This window comes from Dermochelys coriacea, chromosome 5 (genome assembly GCF_009764565.3).
Source record: "Dermochelys coriacea isolate rDerCor1 chromosome 5, rDerCor1.pri.v4, whole genome shotgun sequence".
Lineage (NCBI taxonomy): Eukaryota > Metazoa > Chordata > Testudines > Dermochelyidae > Dermochelys > Dermochelys coriacea.
In genome coordinates this window covers 28,695,828-28,716,611 of record NC_050072.1, presented here as the reverse complement: position 1 = coordinate 28,716,611, position 20,784 = coordinate 28,695,828, and positions in this window count along the sequence as shown.

Below are 20,784 nucleotides of genomic sequence, written 5' to 3'. Positions count from 1 at the left end.
CTGATGTGAGGCAAGATATAGAAAAGAAACATACTAAAATAATAGATTATGCTGGGGAACAAAAATAATCTTACCACATGGCACAGGATGGACAGAACTAGAGGAAAAACTGATAGTTTGCACTGGCTTTAAAGATGCCCAGATTCCACAGTGAATGGAGTTCGTTTCACCAGGTATTTGGAAAAAGGTACAAAAGTAATTGGTTGGCACTCACATCTGGGTCTCAAGTCATCATCAAGATGTGAATTATGGCATAAATCTTGGAAGAATATACATTTCTGCGTCTAGACTAGGTCTGAGATTTAGAACGTGCTGCTGTTCATCTAGGAATGCCATTTTTAGGTAGAAATTGTTCCAGACATTTGAAAGGTTTCCGCCTGACTAAATTTTCAATATCTTGTGTAGCTGATTTCAGCTTTCTTAGTGAAATGGATAATCACGTCAATCCATAGGTCTTGTAGAAAACCTGCTTTATGGAATGCTTGTTAATTGATGTCCCAGTTTTGTCCAAGTCAAGTGATCATTTCCGGAATGCCAAATCTTACAGGCCAAATTCATCCCATTTAAAAAAAAAACACCCTGAACTCTATGGAATTACATCATAAATGAATTTGGCCCTATATGCTTGAGATGAGTTAGATGCCATTTGATCTTTTTAAATGAATTTTTGCTCAAAGGTAACGGATTGTCTGTACTGGCCTATGAAGGCATCTGTTAAAACAGATACAACACAGGACTCAGTAGTGTAAGTTTCCCACCAATGTGCTAGCATCTGCTAATGTGCCTAAACTCTGGTGTGGTGAGACCATTTTTATGGCAACAGAACAGTTCAGGTCTTTGGCCTTCCTGATATAACAGTTTGTCAGATGGTACCAATTGTAATTGTGTTAGAGAGCTAACTATAACCCAACAGGAAGAAGACTGAGATCACCCATTACTTTTACATAGACCGCTAAACAGCATAGGTAGTGTAATATGTTGGATTACAGTATGAAATTCAGCTACTAGATGTCTCAGTATATATAATTCTAGACATGGTGCGGTCCATGGTCAAGTTAAGGAGACAAAGTTGGAACTCAAACTGTGTTAGAAGGCTGTTTTCTCTGTAGTTATTTTCTTTAATAAATGCTCTTGTTTAAGACAGATTAAGATTCTCTATTGCGACATAGTAAAAACTGTTGCTGAAAGCAGTAGGTGAACACTGGATCCAAAGTTCTACTCAGGCATAAAAATTGGGTTGGTATTTCGCATAGGAGAGATTGCAAAAGAGGGGCACACAGAAAAAAGAGCTAGAAGAAATAATAGAGCGGAGAAAAAGGAGCAGAGTTTAGACAGAGTGAAATGGAGACTGAAAAAAGGAAGGGAGTGGAAGGGGGAAGGAAAGAGAAACCTTCTTGTGTGTCCTTCAGTAAGGATACTAAATGAGGCAGCAGGACACTTCAGTGGTGAGTGTGTTAGAAGAACCTAGATGGAGAGTTGGATGCACAGAAGATATAAGCACCACTAAATCACCTGGAGCTGGCCATATTAATTAGAGTTAACATCCCTATTAAGCAACAGTCATCAAAGCTTAATTCATTTGATGTCATTAAATGAGCTGTTCACTGAAAATGATCCCAATTAAGTGGGGTATACAAGACCTTTACACAGTGTGTTCATAAAAGTATGCATGATACATCACCATAAGGGTAAGTACTATATATGGTATGATGCTTTCTATAATAAGTCAAAACTGAAGTCTGTCCAATGCATTGCTTTTTGTGCCCAGCAATTCTATGAAGAGTGAGTTCTCATGTCCACCTTTGAGATTTTGATTATTCCCTTTGTTTTAGGACCAGCACAATGAGTTCTGATTGTGAAATTTACTGTCCTAATAGTATGTCAAAGTCTTGGATTACTGGAGATGTTCCGGAGGACTGGAAGCATTAAAATATTGACACAACATTTTCTAAGGGTAAATGGGATGACTTAGGTAATTATCAGCCTGTCATCCTGATATCTATCCTGGGCAAAATAACAGAATAGCAAATAAAGAACTACAGGAGAGTAATATAATGCCAGTCACCATGGGTTATGGAAAATAGAACTTGTCAAACAAAAAATTATCTTTTTTCCCCTTGATATTACAAGTTTTTGTTGGTAAAAGAAACAATGTTGATGTAATATACTTAGACTTCTGTGAGAAGTTGACTTACTACTGCATAACATTTTCATTAAGAAACTAGAATGATAAAAAAAATCAATGTCTTGACATGAAATGGATTAAAAACTGACTGATAGGTCTGAAAATGTAATTTTGTATGGGAGTGGTTCCAGTGTGATCATGCTGGGACTGGTTCTACACTTATTTAATATTTTTAGCAATGACCTGAAGGAAAACATACTCATTACTGATAAAGTTTACAGATCAGACAAAGATTGAGGGAGTAATAAATAAGGAAGAGGACAGGTCCCTTATACATTCAGGGTGATTTGGATTACTTGGTAAGCTGGGTGTAAGCAAACATCATGTATTTTCATATGGCCAAATGAAAATGTAGGATCCAAGAGGGTAGGTCATACTTACAGGATGGAGAATTCTATCCTGGGAAGCAATTTAAACAGAAAAAGACTTAGGGGTCATGGTGGACAATGTATACCTTCAAATCAGTGGATTGACGTGATTATCCCCTTATTACTTAAATAAATAATAAGTAATAAGAGGGGAAGAGGATTGTGACTGGGGTTCGGTTACAGAGGAAAGGTTGGATTAAAAAGTGGATTTTGCTGAGAAGGTCCAGAGGTTCATAGTTAGTCTAATCTCTCTGGGAAGTGAATTCCATAGTTTTCATCCAATTGGTGATCTTGGCCATCCCACTGGAGAGATTTGAAGAGGTGCTGTTTGCCCCCAGTGTGAAGGTGATGTAGAGCTGACATACTGCTGACACAAAGTGACTCAAAAATCTCTCCTGGCATTTCTATGTGACCAGGACAAGAGAAATCAGGCTGTGTCTCTCACATTAGTTTGCTTTGCTCCTTTGACAAATTGTTTTAATCCCTGGTCTAGCTGTACTACATGCAGCAAGGATAGGAACTGCTTCACTGTTCTGTTCCTGACAATTTCTTTTTTTTTTACACCAGCTACACATGCTCAGCGAGCACTGCACGTGTTTCGCATCTTTCCCCTGGCAAGCAGCCATTCAGCCAATATCCTGAGATAGAATGCACCTCCTTCCAAGTTCTTCATCCTGTTTTCTGGCATATTGGGCTTAATTGCATGGGTGCTGGAACTAAGGGCAGTGGGGGTGCTGTCACATCCCCTGAATTGAAGTGGTTTCCATCATATACAGGGTTTACAGTTTGGTTCAATGGCTTTCAGCACCCCCATTATACAAATTGATCCAATGCCACTGCTTAATTGACACTGAAAATGAATCTTCTGTTAATCAGGAATTCCTCATATTGGAGACAAAGGCCTGGTCTACACTACACAGTTAGGTCGACATAAAGCAGCTTATTTTAACCTAATTATGTCAGTGTACATACTACAGCCTTGTCCTGCCGATGTAAGTGCCCTATTACACTGACATAATAATTCCTCCTCCGTGAGATGCGTAGCACTTATGTCAGTGTCGTTAGGGTGATGCAGTATCTGTGTAGACAATGCATTACTTACATCAGCTGTTGGCTGTCCTGTCAATTTCATGGCTCCAGCATTGAAATTGACAAGAAAGCCAGGCAGCTAGAGCCCAGCTGCTCCAGCTCCCTACTTCCAGCTGGGCTGCTGCAGGGAGGCTCCCTGCTCTCCATTTCCCACTCAAAGAGCCAAGAACCCTGGGCAGCTGCCCCCTCCTGACTGGGAGTGGGGAGCCGAGAACACAGGGAGGCAGCTGGGCTCCCAGCAGGGAGCTGCACAGAGCTGAGATCCCTGGCTCTCAGCCCCCCACACTGCCCTCTTCAGTCAGTGGAAACGCTCCTGGTGAGGACGCATTCCGCCGACAGGAGGATAGTGTAGAAATCAGCCGCCACAGTAATTAGGCCAATTTATAACTGTAGTGTAGACATGCCCAAAAGATCATCCACTTGAGCATCCCAATTCATAAGATTCTTCTTCATGTCCAAGAATATTATTAAGATATTGTGGGTGGGACTACGGCACCAACAACAAGTAGAGCTGCAGGAATTAATAAGGTGCTTTGTTGGCTAATGTATGTCCATGTATGTGTATATACCTAGTATTTTTGAAGGCATTTAGAGGTCTGTCTGTACTTCTAGTATACTTCCCAACTATACCTTAAGATGGAAACAACATTGGAGTGGAAGATTCATGGATTGTAAGATTTAAACTTAGATCCACACCAAGAGTAACTGTTGTACCTAAAATGGTCCGGATGTCTATTCGAATCATAGCCAAAGTCTTTACACTTTAGAACGATAAAACAATACTGAGTTCTTCTCAAACTGAGAGACTGCTTTAATATAACGGTGAAGGCATTTTGTTTCAAGTAATCCATTTTCCAAAGGTTTCTTATTAAGACACATGAACTGCGTGGGTGACGCAGCTAGCTGAATTCAATTCAGAAGGGCAAGGGGCACAGGGAATGAAATGTTCCGCTGGACCAATCCAGATCTTCAAAAACGAGATTAAATGACTTTCCTGTTTACTTTGACTAGACAGGAACACGGGGTTAAACAGGAGGCTTGCAGAAAAGAGTTAACAGTGACATAAAGAAATGAAAGAATCTGAAGACTTTATCATTTCACAAAGGTGCACTTTAATTTTGAGTTAAATCTATTAGTGAAATATGAGAGCTCTGTTTTATAATTTTTGTTAAAAGATGTTGAGCTGAAACCTTTCCCAGATGTCCAGGGTCATTGTGATAGACTGACTTGTTTGTATATTCATCACTGTCTTAATATTCTGGAAAGAAACTGTATTAGGTCTGTACAACTGTTTATTAATTCTCTTTACCGGGTGAATTACTGGAACTGCTGGAACAAGAGGCCTGTTTGGGGAATAAAAGATGATGAGCAATACTCACCGCCTTGGGCTATAACAATTTAGGTGACCATAACGGTATCTGTGTTCGGATGTAGCTGAAGATCTTTACAAGATGTTGTAAATGTATAAAAACAAAGTAACCCACATTTGACCTCCAGACTGGAATTTATTTATTTTCACTTATTTGGTACTAAAAAAAAAATCAATGTGCTGCACGGCTGACGGGCTGATATTTCTACAGTCATAACTGCAGTAAAGCTTTCTCCCCTAGCAGGCATCCTGGAATTAGAATTGCACCAGCTTTAGGCTCTACTTTAGGAAAGCACTTAAGCATATTCTTCAATCTATCCCCATCAACAAGTATAAGATTGTATGGGTTTGGTGAGGTATCCTGTTTTCTGCAGTATCTATTGAAGACTCAGGTCTTTTCAAGACTCAACTATGCATTGAGAAGTTGTGACGGGGGAGCTGACGCCACAGAGAAAAAGTGGTAAGATGGACTCTCCCCGTGATGAAAACTTCTAGTAGCAGAATCTGTCTGAAAGCTTCCTTAGTACTAGTTATTTTCCTGTGTTTTTCAACATGTTTATTACTTTGCTTGTGCATTCCTAGTTACTGGTATTTAAAGCACCTCTCTTACAGTCCATCTCCCATTGGGGAAAATTCAGCCCTCATAACTCCAGTCACTTCAATGGAACGGTCAGCTTGAGTCTGACCCATTGTGCCTTAGCTGCAGTATCAGACTGGGCTGTGAGGGAGAGTTCCCTTAAAGACCAAACTGTTATTAGCCCTGCAGTGTATGCCGGCACAAAAGGAACTGCAGAGAACCAGGTCACATCTGTGTTAAGAACCAACCACTGCCAGTTGGATGTAAGCAGACAAAAAGGTCTTTTATTAAACTATTGGTTCGTTCAGCAGGGCACTGGCTGCAGTAGACACACTCAGCACTAGCAGGTGTGTCATTGGTGAAAAATCAAACAATAGTCCCACAACAGGCCAACCTTCCCTTGGAGAGGCTCTGGCAGGCAACAGTCTCCAAGCCTTTCCTGCACCCAGCCAGGCTTCTCTCACAGAGGTAGGGTATGTCTACCCTACAAGCGCTACAGCGGCACAGCTGCCGCACTGCATCTTTGGCACTATAGCACTGTAGTATAGACACTTCCTACAGTGTCAGAAGGGTTTTTTCCCCATCACTGCAGCAAATCTCCCCCCTTGAGAGGTGGTAGCTAGGTTGATGGAAGAACTCTTCTGTTGACCCAGAGGTATCTATACTGGGGCCTAAGTTGGTTTAACTTTGCCTCTCAGGGGTGTGAATTGTTCATACTCCAGAGTGATGTAGATAGGTCAACCTAAGTTTTAGGTGTAAACCAGGCCTAAGAGCTGGAGATCTGCTTTCCTTCCCAATCAAACCCCAACTGATCTGTGCACTCCCCTTTAAATCCCTCTCACCAAGCCTGGCACCTACTCCAGGCGCAGCAGGATGGGACTGACTGAGCCCACAGCAGCTTTTTAACTCTTTCTTGGCCAGTGTGGGATTCATATACCCCATCACATTTCCCCTCCCCACTCCTTGCACACCTCACCAAGAGGCTAGCTATAACTTTAGTCTGTGCTCACTTAAGTGCAGAGATGTCTTCTGCTAGAACGCACTGGGTCACTAGTCACCCTAAAAGAGGTGAGGAGGTGGCAGGCCAGCCACAGGCAGTACCAAGTTAGGGAGAAGTGAGGAGGAGATGAGCCCCATGCAGAGGTGCTGTCTGGGCATGAGAATGCACAATGCAGCCTCCTTAGAGGAAAACAATGGGACAACTTCCTATGTGCCTTCCAGAACTTCCCCTGGGCCAGGGTGATTTAGCACCATCCTCAACATAGACCTGTGGCTCAGTGGCACAATCTGGGCCTCAAATAGAACAAAAGCTCCATGGAAAAATACTGCCCAAGGGAAATTTTATTTCTATAAATGTTTTTTTAAGCAAGTGTGCTCTAGTGTGAATCTGAGGAAGTAGCAGAACCATCCTTAATTGGCATCTCTGTATAAATAATTGTGCTGCATTCAGCTCCTGCGGTGATGGTTAAAGTCTCTCACAATATCCGCTGACAATAAAAGTGTAACCACAGTTACAGAGTTCAGTTGCAAACAATATCAGCTAACCAGCAGCCAAGGCCCTAACTTAAGATCAAAATGTTGTCTTTTTTTTTCAAAGCAAAGAATATAACTATACCCTACAGTGTAGTTTATTTTTGTTTAGTATCATGTATTCAGAAGTATATAAATCTTCACAGCTGATTAAAGCTCTTACTTGCAAGTACTATATATTGATGTCAGAGAAGGAAAGGTCAATTGAGAATACTTGAAAGGGTCATTGAAAACATGAGATCTGTAGGCTGCTACGTGTAGGGAGGAGTATGATTTTATTCATCAAGGAAGTCACTGGAAGCAAAGTCATGGATGGTGTAATGGAAAGCAAGGAGGCTGTTGATCACAACAAAGAGGCCGTATTCAGAAAGATGGGTGGGAAGAGATCACTTGAGATAACCCTAAGGGAGTTCAGGACAGATAAGAAATTGGAGGATAGAAGGTCTTACAGAACATGGGAATGAAAATTCATGTCCCTCCTAATGATAGTGTTTAAAGAGAAAGGGTCATTCCATGATGGATGATCTGAGAATCTCAGAAAGAAAGCAAAGTTGGGCCTTGCGTGTGATCAATGACTGCGGCTATTTCTCAAATTTGTGGCTCTCTCCTGTAGCAATGTAAGCATATAGTTTGAGCAGCAATACATAAAATACTACAAAAGAGTTTTCTAGGATATTATTAAAAGGATTAAAGAAAACACATGCTATGAAGTCCTGGACCCTCTGAACTCAAAGGAGAGATTTGCTATTGACTTCCATGGGGTTACGATTTAACCCATGGAGCCTAATTCTGCCCTCAATACCCTTTGAGTTCAGTACGAAATAGCTAGGTAATATTGAGTTAAATGGAAAAGTATGTGCAAGCTCTAGCCTGTATTATCTCAATGGGGGTTGCTCCTAGGTATCAAAGGGCAGAATTGGAACAGGCTCCATATGGAGTGGTACACAGTAGTATGACCTGCAACCCTGTCTTTTTCAAGGTGCTATCTTGTGCGCCAGAAAATCAACTTCCATTTAAAAAAAAAAGTTATTAGGGCTCATCCTCTCGGCTTTCCTCCTCTTCAGTGCAGCACCCTGCACAGATGTAGGTGAACAGGGCTAATTGGCCCTTAAAGGGGTAGGTCACCCTACTACAACCACCTTAAAATTTAAACAGTCTGTTGTAGACAACAATCCCTGTTCCTTCAGACTCTGATGTTTTGGGAACAGAGACCTTGGGCTCCTCTTTTCCCTGCTCTATTGGCCTCTCGGATATATCTACACTGCAAGTGAAGGTGTGATTTATAGCTCAGGTAGGCACAACTGTGGTAGCTTTTTATCTAGCTAGCATAGATAACAGTAATGAAGACACAGCAACAGAAACTTCAGTACAGGCTAGCAACATGAGTACATACGCAGGGTTCCCAGTGGACTTGTACTGGGGTAGCTAGCCTGCACAGAAACCTGCGCCACCATGTGTTCGCTATTAGTGTTAGCTGTGCTAGATAGCTTAAAGCTAGTGCAGATATGCCTACACACACTACCATGTGGGTGTATCTTTAGATTAATTCTGAAAGAGCACTTGCATTCAGGATTTGAAGCTACATAAAGAGAAAATTCTCATTTAGATGTGATAGTATAAAAAAGATATGGGATATAAACTCGCATGCCCCACTTTTTGCCTTGTGCAAAGAAGAAACATCCTTGATGTTCAGCTTCTTCCATATTTGTCCATTATAGGAATTTTTGTGCTTTCTTCTGACTCATCTGTTGCTTGCCACTGTTACAAACAGAACAGTGGACTAGGTGGACCGCTGGTCTGATCTAGGATAGAAATCACTGCATTGCTAAGCATTGCTCTTACGTAACCTAAAAAATGTCCGTTTCTCCTCCCTTCTTCCATAGCTTTTTCTATTGTCAAAGTGGCCAAGACAACATTAAAAATTGTTTAACATTTTTGTAATGCACCTTTAAGAGAAGCAGATAATAAAGAGAGCAATAATAATACACATCTAGAATGATTATCTTTATCTGTAGACCTTAAAGCAGTTTACAAAAGGAGGGTAAAGATCATTTTAAAGATAGAAAAACAGACACAGAGAGCTGAAGTGACTTGTCCAAGGTCTCAGATGAAGAAATTTGTCTGATGGGGAGAAAGATAAAACAGCGAGAGAGGGATGTTAATCAGTTAGGGCCTTGACTCTAATAGAGTTGCACACAGTGTAAGGGCAGAGTATGACCCTTAATTGAGTGCTTTGGTTTTTAATCTCATCCTCTACTCTGAGGAGCATCGAGGAGAAAGAAATACCCCAAAAATGTTGTGGAAGAACCATGACAGAGAAAAAAGTTGCCCCAGAAAATGCAGTAGAAACTAGGTATTTTGCACAGAAGAGAGACTGAAAGTACAAGTGTCATGTTCATTTGAACTAATTTCATGGTAAAGAGCATAAAAGAACAGTATTTTGGCATTTCTTGTTTTAGAAACTCCCTTCCCACCCTCCATCCTGATAGAGCCCAACTATGTTGAGTTTCAGGGCACTCGGCCAGCTCTATTTTTCCCATGCTTTCCCACAACATGTGAGTTGACTAGATTATTTATTTTATGTTTAGTTAAGTTGAGAGAGTCCTGATCAAATGTAGGTTTTGCTATATGAATTTTCTTTAAACAGGTGCTTTTTGATAAATTTAATTTTAAATCAAGACATGATGTTTTTCTAAAGGACTCTAGTTCAAACAGGAATTAATTCAAGGATATTCCATGGCCTACGTTGTGGAGGAAATCAGACTAGATTGGGGTGACAAACATGCAGCCTGTAAACTGGATCCAGCCCATGGACTGCCCATGAATCTTCGGGCTTGTCTACACAACTCCCAATACTGCATTATGGGGGTATAATTTTTAGACTGCACCAGTGTGTTTCACTAAATCTCCCATGTTGACCCTACTAGTGCACACTGATGTTGTCCTGTTTGAAACACAAGGAACATTTTGTGCACACCAGCAAGGTCCACAGAGGAAGGTAGAGCACTACACATTGGTGCATGCTACAAATCATACCCTTCTGGTCCACACTCTGGCTCAGTAATCCAGCAAAACCTCTCGTACATGTGTAGAACCACATAATCATGTTTAAGAGGCATTGGGTATAAGGTATATGTCTGATGGAAGCTGGTATGGGTCTGGGCAAGGAAAATAGTACTGAAGGGCACATACCTGGCAACAGAAGAGTACATTCCCCAACCTAAAAAGTCAAATAAATGGAAAGCTTTTTGACATTCATTGTGGACTGCCATATCACATTGAGGTTCAGTGGCTAAATCAGGGAGCTGTGTGGAAGCACTTTTTTGAATTGTGGAGTAAGATCAGTTTTTTCATAGATTAGAAAGGAAAAAATCTCTCTGAATTATGGGACAATAAATGGCTTCAAGACCTGCCTTTCATGGCAGATATTAAAGAACACCTGTCCCCATTCAACACAAGAATGCAAGGGTGCAATCAAGTAGTGCCGAATACTATGGCAACATTTGTGTCTTTGAAATAAATTTTCAGCTGTGGGAGAAGCAACTTTCCCAGTGTAACTTGGTACATTTTCCCACCTTGAAATCACTGTTTGTACTCAGTGTGATGATGCCAGAAAAAAGGTATGTGGGCAAAATTGCTGAACTGAGAAAGGAATTTCAAGAATGATTCTCTGACTTCAGGAACCATGTAGGAGAGTTTGAAATTTTTAGCACACCCATTTCCTATGCATTATATACCAGAAGTGCTCCAAATGGAACTTAGTGAACTGCAGTGCAACACTCAAAGGGCAAATTTTCTGATAGTGATTTTCTCAAGTTTTATCAGTGTCTAGGATCAAATTATCGCAAATTGAAGTCCTTTGCATCAAGAATTCTTTTCATGTTTGGGAGCATTCACATGTTTGAATAAGTGTTCTCCATCACACATATCAACAAATCTAAACTACATTTTTAACCTGAACTCAATAGTCAAGATAGCTTGAATCACTGCATCAACATTAGGAGCAAATGACTGTGCTGAGGCTAAGGGCTGGTCTACACTAATGCTGTAAGATGATCTAAGTATGTTACATAACTGAAGTCAACATAACTTAGGTCAACTTAAAGCGGTGTCAACACCAAACTATGTCGACAGGACAGTGTCTCCTGTCAAAATAGCTTCCACCTCTTGGGAAGGTGGAGTACAGATGTCAACAGAAGCGTGCTCTCCCATCATCTTACTGTTTCTTCACCAGTCCCACAAAATCGACACCGCTGCATCGATCGCAGCAGTGTCAATTTAGCCGGTAGTATAGACATGGCCTAAGTGATGGCAGGTATTGGGGAGCATCAGTAGCAGTTACTAAAATATAAAATACATATAAGTAATAACCAGCAAGGTTTATTTTTATTTCTATTTTAATAACTTTTACTGAATATGGCCCATGCCATGTGGCCAAGTATTGAATCAGGCGTGCCATATAAAATGAGTTTGACATGCCTCGAATAGATGATCTCTTTTGGCCTTGTAATTGATGAAAATTGAAATAAATGAACACCTGATTCTGTAATCCTTACTCACATTGAGCAGTATTTGCTCATGTAAGCAACACCATTTAGCTTAATGGGACAATTTACACATGTACATGCCACTCAGCATGAGTGGCAGTTGCAAGATCTACTTAAATAAATAATGCTTGAACCAGATAACTCAGGCATATGAAAATAAAATATATTTTTAAGCTTAACAGAACTTGTTTGTACTTTAAGGAAGGTTTCAGTCCAGGCTTAGTTGGAATTTGAAAGAAAGGATTAGATCCACTTCTATATGGCACAGATTCATTCACTCATCACTAATGTGACCAATTTCTCCCCCTTATTCTCCTCTTTTGTCTGCAGTCTGGCCTGGAATCACTTTACAAACACCAGTAAAAATCACACTCTTCTGTTGCAGTGATTACATCATGTATATTTACCTTTCTTTTTACCAGCTCTGGCTGGCTCTATGGGTCCATTTATTGAAGAAGCTTGGGTTTTCCTTTCACTGAGTAGCACAGTTTACTGTGGTTGTTTCCCCTCTTTTCAGGCCACTGTTTATAGTTATATTCAAGTTCATGATGAAGAACAAACCTATCGTACAAGCAACAGATACTGACAGTTGTCAAATTAACCTTGAAGGTATTTGTTTTAACTTGTCTGCTGCTTTGTTGAATATGTTACTACAGATCTGGTAGTAACCTGGCACTGATCTAAAGGCTAAATTGACCTGATTGAATGAATCAGAATGATTCCAAGATTGCCCAGTTCTAGTTTATTAGCAATACTATGACTTACAAGTAGTTTATCTTTAGATATAGTATGTAAACTAAAAGCATTAATGTAGCACTAAGAGTCACACTGCCACCAATGACAGGTTTCAGAGTAGCAGCCGTGTTAGTCTGTATTCGCAAAAAGAAAAGTACTTGTGGCACCTTAGAGACTAACAAATTTATTAGAGCATAAGCTTTCATGAGCTACAGCTCACTTCAACTTTACATGCTGATTGTATTACCTTATCACAGCATTTACTGCAAACCACATTGCATTATTCACTGTCCTTTGAAAGCATATCATGTAACAAATGCTTTCAAGATACAGTGTTTCAATACATTGATTTGAATGCCTAATCATAACAGATCAGTCCATTAGGTATCCATCCACATTTCTACAGCATTCTAAGTGAAGCATCATAATTGCCTTTTAGAACAACTCTATTTCTGAAACAGCTATTTCTAGAGCTGTAGTTAGTACTTCAATATTTATTGTATTCTGCCAATCTTACTCACATTAACAAGTACCTTACTCCATGAATATCCCATTGATCATAAAAGGACAAATTGTGAAGCAAAGTACTGCTACACAAGAGTAAGACTGACTGTACTAGCCCTATATTAATATTTTCAGCTACTCTGTGTGTGTGTTTGTATATAGCTTTCACATTGCAGTGTACTTTTAGCCATAAAATAATCTCTCTCAATATTATGTTGTATTCATTAGACTGGCTGATAGTCCAGAATTTTAGTTTGTCACATGGATGTTCACTGAACTTGTTTTGTTTGAGACTTTGTATAATGCATAAACATTTTTGTCTCCAAAACATAGGTTGTTGCAAGTGGATCTGATTTACCCTGTCATTTTCTAACAATATGAGAATGCAATATTCATTACACTCTAGTCTCTGATGGTATTCTCTGTGTCTTGCCCTGAAATCCTTTCCCGGTATTATTTCATGTTCAAAATAGTCTTCACACAACAAACAACACTTGAAATTACAGGAATTCTTAACATTTACTCATACCATAGTGCTTTGCTCCACTGACTTGAGGTCTCCTGTTTTATACTACAAATCATTCCCCTCTTCCCAGGCCTGCTGATTAACTGATTCAGCCTGACTCATATCCAGTGGTTCCAACTGCTTTTCTTCTGTGTGTACTACTTATTTGACTCTGAGTCAATTTCTCAAGCTTTCTGATATGACAAAATCAAACACCGCTGAAGTGAGTATGAACATGCTATCTAGACTTCACCTGTCTACATTTGTGTCCTTTATCCCAGGAAAACACAACGTTAATAATGCATGAAAAATGTTGTATCTAATAAAAATATAGCAAAAATGTCTCTCTTCCCCGCCATCACCACATTGACCTCCACATCCTTTTCTCCTTTTGATCTCTTAGCCCTGGGTAGTAATAATTAGTATTATAGCGTAACATGCTGTTCTGTAGCCCTTGAGTTCTCATAGTAGCGCTTTCCTAGTACAAGCCAATGCTACGTACATGATGCAGTTTTTCTTTGTGAAACGTTGGAGGTTGAACATTTATAGCATTAGTGATGGCAGCAGGGGCTTGAGCCAAATACAATGCAGGTAGGAGCTGTGAGTGCCTTTTCCGTGTAGCTGTGATAGTGTATCTTACTCCTGTGCAGCAGCAAAACTCTTTCAGTTGTACTATTGGACCTGTCTTGAGTAGAGGCTGCCATTCATGCTGAATGGTACAGTTAATTTTAGAACATATGTCTAAGTGGAGTTAGGAGCTCAAGTGCCCATAGGTGAATGGCTGATATACCAGTCTCTGCAGCCCCCAGTTTTCACAGTCCCATGAATTTTAAAAATTCATATGTCCGTGGCCATAAGGAGGGGTCATATGAAAATAATTTTTGACTTATGGTATGTCCACACTGCAACTGGAAGTGATAGCAGCACTTTTGACATACCCAATCAAAGCTAGCTGTAGTGACAATATTGGTGAAGCTGCAGCAGCATGGGCAGCCGCATAGCTTAGCCCTGCCCACCCAAAATCCGGGGTATATACCCCAGCACTGCTGCAGCTTCACTGCTACGGTTACTTGAGATAGCTTCAGAATAACTAGCTCAAATCTCACAGTGGTTCAGGTAGGAATACAAATCAAGTTAGGTTGGTGATATCAAAATATGTTGACACACTGTACATATATACATAGTTAACTTTCCAACATTTGTTATTTGTTTAAACAGTTTATTTTTTTTCTGTTTGGAATGGGTCGTCTGGGGCATAACCATTTTGGGCACCATCAGGACAATGGGCAGAGCTAAAATGGGGAATGTTATTCTAAAAGGTGCCGATGACAGCTTGAATCACAAACCTCTGAGACTGGGCAGCCTCTACTCAATGCATTCTTCCCTTTGGATAGTATGAAAAACATTTAAGGGGCCACACCTAAAACAAGGCCTAGTAGAATCTGCCCACAAACTAGCAGCATATGGGCAGGGGCATTTTCCTACTGTGTATGAAAACAAAGAGGAGTTTATCATCAAAGAACAGAGAGTCAAATGATAGTATGTAAGAATATTGGAAACAAATGGTTGCATATAAAACAAAACCATAACTTGCTTTCTAGAGTTTGAACTTTATTCACAATACATTCTGCTAGCTCCTTCAGGATAGTTCACCCCAAGACATTTTCCCAGAGTCTTCAGCCTGGATCACTGAAATTCCCCCTTTCATAAGAGCAAGCCCACTGGCAACTTGTCTTCACAGACTGAAGGATGCCACAGTGTCTCTCTGTGCCCCTAGATACACTAGATCAGACCTTTGATCTTCACCTGAAAACAAGATTCTCCACCCCTGGCTGTTTATCTCTTTCGGTTTCTTTCCTTCTGAAATCGCCACAAACTCTTCATTAGTATTTGACACTCAGTATGCTAATAGACTTCTATTGTAAGATACACAATGGTCTACCAGCGAAATACCACCTCCGGTCTAGGGAAGTTTGTCTCAAGATGTGCTACCTTTGAGTGACCAACCTTTAACTACAAGGCCTAGAGAACATAATTTTCAGTATATACACATAACTCCTGACATTTTCTGTACAGGCAATTATTATGATGACTAGTGTGACATTGGCTTTCCTTAGAGACTTTCCATGACATTCTTTTGGAGAACACTGGAGCTTCCTGTGTCCTCTGCATCAAGAGGTCCATGGGTCACAAACAGTGACTAAGTGGTGCTTCTATGCATAGGTAAAAACACAGCTATTCCACTACCTTCCTTGTCTGGAGTGTGATGTGTACCTTTGTTTCACAAAGATATGAGATATTTCTAATTATATCAATCCTGAAATTCTGCTTTCTTTTGTTTATTTAACCTCCTTTCCTACCATATACCCTGAAAAGATACTAAAAGATGTCCATTGCCCTGGAATAGCTCAAAAATACTATTAGCCCTTGGTTCCTCTAGGAGCTGCCCTAAATTATAACAGTTGAGACAGTCAAAGATCAGACATAATGGTGTGTGTTCGGGATCTGATCCCTACACAGAGCAGGGAGAGGAGAGGAGCTGGTGGTATTGGGCTGATTACACTGGCTTTACTCCACTAGAAAATTCCCCTACAACAGGGAATCCTGACCCTTTGGAGCCGTTTTCTGGTAGTGTTGTACAGCACCAATAGTATAGAGCAGCTAGAACAGAAGCCAAGGACCCAGCCTTCAGCCTTTGAAACTTAGCAGCTTACACAAGAGAGCCTGACATGTCGAAATAGATGAATCACAAATATTCTGGTTTTCTTTCTCAGTAAGAAACTTGTAAGGAAGGTTGATAGTGATTTTGTGTGTGTGTGTGCATGCGTGCCCCTTGCTCTACTTAAATAGAAGTTTCCCAACAGGGGCTCCTTCCCTTCTGGATATTGTCCAATTAAATTGTAAAAATGGGTGTATTTAATAGAGCTGTGCCGGCTTAATTCTTTAATGAATTTTATCCTTTGTGTCACATCTTCCATTGCATGCTACTATCACCCTTTGCCCCACCATCCATCTAATCAGTACATCATTCTAATACATCAAAGCAACACACATTTTGCAATAAGATTCTTTAACAAGTTGGTTGCAACTAAACTGCAACAAAAGAAACATTGAGTAAAAGGAACAGAAGCAAAGAGTCTAATCAAATGCCTTCTGAAATGAATGGAAAGATATCCATTGTCTTCAAAAGGCATTGATTCAGATTACACACACACACCCCACTTTCCTTCTTAGCATGGAAATATGTTCAGAGAAACAAATTGCTCTCTATTAGGATTATGCCATTCCTAACTGCACCATTCTGCACCAAGAATGGAAGAACAATTATTAGAGCATCTTAATTAAGCACTTCAGCTTTTTGTCAGACCCTCATCCTGCAATGTAATAGGCAAAAGAAGTTCCTTGTGTGTGAAGTGCATAGTGTTAATTTGACAATATGACTTGAACAGTCTTTTAAAATTAATTTTTAGCAATATGATGCTGGCTTTTAGCCCAGATGCTATAACTCTAGAAACCTTTTAAAAAAATAACATTTTATTTTAAAAAGAAAAGGAGTACTTGTGGCACCTTAGAGACTAACAAAATTAATACAGACTAACGCGGCTGCTTCTCTGAAACCTGTCATTTTATTTTAAAGTCACTTGTCACTTGCTGCTGGTCATTTTTTTTTTAATTATCTTTTGGCTAATTAGATTGTTATAAGCTTGCCTCTTGAAAATGTGTTTTGTGAAGAAGCAGAACTGCTTATTTGGAGGCTGATCCCACTTCCACTGTTTAGTGGACAAAGGATTGAGCCTTTGCAGATATGAACCCAGTTTGCAAAGTTTGGATGGGAATCTGAATTTTCCAAAAAGTTCAGGCACTTTCTGGGTCTGGTTCAGACAATTGTGGCCCAAGTTTCAGAAGCAAATCCAGATTTCCCCAAAGGATGGGGGAAGTTCAAGTTGTGGGTTCTCAGCACGTCTGAAAATCAGAGTTAGACACCCAAAAATCAAGGCAAGCATAATTAGAAGTGTTAATCTCTCTATGCCTCAGATAGCTCAGTAAAAAATGGGGATGAAGAATACTCGCCTAACATACAGAGCTGTGGAGTTAAATTATTTGATATTTGCAAAGTATGTTGAAAATCTTAGATTGCAGGTGCTATGATCATATGAAGACATTATATAACATAGATTTAATCTAGCTAGCTAGCTGTCTTCTCATCTATTATACTTCTTTTATGTCAGGCCTCAAATGTTACCACCATTTTTAGAATGAGGACCTTAAAGACTGTAGCTCTGCAGTTTCAAAAACAGACTTCAAAGAGAAACTGCAGAGCTACAGTTCATTTGCAAATTTAACACCATTAATTTGGGCTTGAACAGGGACTGGGAGTGGCTGGCTCACTACCAAAGCAATTTTCCCTCTCTGGGTATTGACACCCCTCATCAATTGTTGAGAGTGGACTATATCCACCCTGACTAAATTGGCCTTGTTCACACTGGTTCTCCACTTGTGAGGTAACTCCCTTCTCTTCATGTGTCAGTATATTTATGTCTGCATCTGTAATTTTCACTCCATGCATCTGAAGAAGTAGATTTTTTTACCCATGAAATCTTATGCCTAAATAAATCTGTTAGCCTTTAAGGTGCCACTGGACTCCTCATTGTTTTTGTGGATACAGTCTAACATGGCTACCCCTCTGATACTTGGCACCATTTTTAGGGATCCCCCAGAAATTTTTCAGCTGGTACGCACAACCACACTCACCCCACAGTGGTGACTTGGCTCCTGTCCCATGGGGCTAGTCCCAGCTCCTAACTCTAAGTGCTTATGTGTGGCATCACAGTACCACTCAGGTTTGGCCTGGCACTGAGTTGTAATACCATTCACTGCAATTTGGCCCTGTAACCCTTCTGTCATGACCATTCAATTTGGGAGACCTCTCAAACGGGGTGCCTGGGGCAAACTGCCCCTTTTGCCCCTCCCACCAGATGGCCCTGTCCCCAACTGGCATCCCTGCCTTTGGTACGCCCCATATGTAATAAGTGAACAGTTGCAGACACAACTGACTATTTTAACATTTCACTATAATATAAGTGGGATTCCCTGCAGGCTCAAAAGCTTGTCTCTCCACCCAACAGAAGTTGGTTCAATAAAAGATATTACCTCACTCACATTGTCTCTCTAAGGTGGGCCACCATGACTACAATACCATTGTATACTAGAATTTTATAGGTTTTAATTATTGTGAAAAATAACCATTAAAATTACTTAAATCTTTAATCTATGTTTTAAATTGTAATTATTTCCTATCTTACCTGAAACATTAATACAGATCATAGCAACTGTCTCTGCACCAAAGCATTGATCCCTACAGTACACTATTTTGTCTCTCTGAATGGCCAATGCCTTATGTTTCAAACGATGAAAAATCCTATAGTGCACCTGGCCAAGACTCCTAGCCTGAAATGTTACCTGTCATGTGTCATCTTACTGTAGCATTCAGAACTGGAAATATTAAGAATGTTCTTATTTTGTTTGTGCAATAGCTTGCAGCAGGGCATACAGTAACAAACCATAAGAAAAGGAAACAAAGGTTTTATTAGTGCTCATCTGTGCATCCTAGGATGATATTATAGCATCAACCGCTAGCACCCTTATAATTGAGAAACATCTGTGTTTCCATTCTACATTGTATTATAGAAATACAAGTATCACTCCAGTTGTCTAAGATAATCTTTTTTGCTATGAGTTCTATGAGTACTTTGCATACTTAAAAAATACTTTAGGTGAAATCCTGGCCCCATTGAAGTCAATGGAAGTTTTGCCATTGACTTCAATGCTGTCAGAATTCCACCACTTACATTTTAAAATTACCAAAATAATTATTTAGATTTGTTTGTGGAAACCCTTTGAAATTCTTCTATGGAGCAAGACTATTATTTTATACATCCTCATGATATCAGATTCAGAAACATTCATCTTTACTTAGCATTCTCCCATGCTGAAATTATATGGGGTTCTGTGAAAGATCGCAGAAAAGGATTTTTAAAATGGTACAAATGAATGATAATGAGGAGGGACCCTCATATGTTTTTCTTGTTCCTGATTTGACTTTTGCACAACCTGACGCATGATATTAACTGCTAACAAATATTGTTGCATAAAATGAATAAAATATTGTTGCATAAAATGAATAAAAAATCCTTCACTTGCAGTTCTAAGCAATGGCTGGTTTCATGCTTTGCAAAAGCCATTTTCAGCATGGGCCTCATGGTGACAAACTAACATGGTCAAGAAAATAAATGGAGGCCAGCAATTATTATACCTAATGTCAAACATCTTATTACTCTTACACTTGCATCAAAAAAACTTACTGAAGCCATGCAGAAATCCAGTAGAGTTGTAAACATGGAAGTGTTTCCAAACCCTGTGCTATATATGGCCTATGAAAATGGCTTATAAATACAACTGGTTTTTAAAAAATATGAGCATATCTCCAGAGTTTTGTGAGAGAGAGAATAACCAGCAACTGACATGACTACAACTACACTCAAAAGTTTTAGTTATTTTTAATCAAAAAATCAATTTTTTGATGAAAATGTCTAAAACTTGAAATTTAGAAAATGTCAGCTAGCTCTACCTAAGACACTCTCATAGTCAGTCAAATTTATTTAAATATATTAATCCAACCATCAGCTACGAATTACCTATTCTGTCCATAAATTCATAGAATAGACTGCAGCCGCGCTATCATGAACGATATGATCATATGTGAATTAACTAACCAATGTTTCCTCCATATACTATCCGAATGCATATAACATGTGGTTGGAACTAGAGAGAACCAGGTGGAGTATTTGTTTTGCTTCAGTTTTGATCTGATGATAGAGAATTCTTCAGTATTAAATCAATACAAGACAGATTTTGCTTTTCCTTTAGTTGTTAAAGTTGCTCAGGGGGATATGTTTCCATTTCCATGCCCAGATGGCTTTTGTCCTGTACAGTACCCACAGATATGACTGGCCCGCAGTAATTCTGCCGCATTGCCATCCATCTTGAAATTAATGGCACAAGCTCTTTGATGGGTCTATTCCACACTTGCCAGATTTGACTTGCAAAAGAAATAAAAAACCTTGTATAAATTTAGAGCATCATACCGTGACATCACAGCATCATGAACCCATCTTGAGGAATCAGGATGAGAAGATAAAATGATGTTGCATCTTCCCATTCTACTGGTTGCTTGAACGGTGATATTACTGTGCTGAGTAGATTGAATTTGGGGCTTTAATAAGATTATACAAACTGCTACCTGAAAACTAATAACCCAAGCCCTTCCTCAATACATCAGGAGCTAAGAAGTACAGTAGGTATAATAATATCTCAC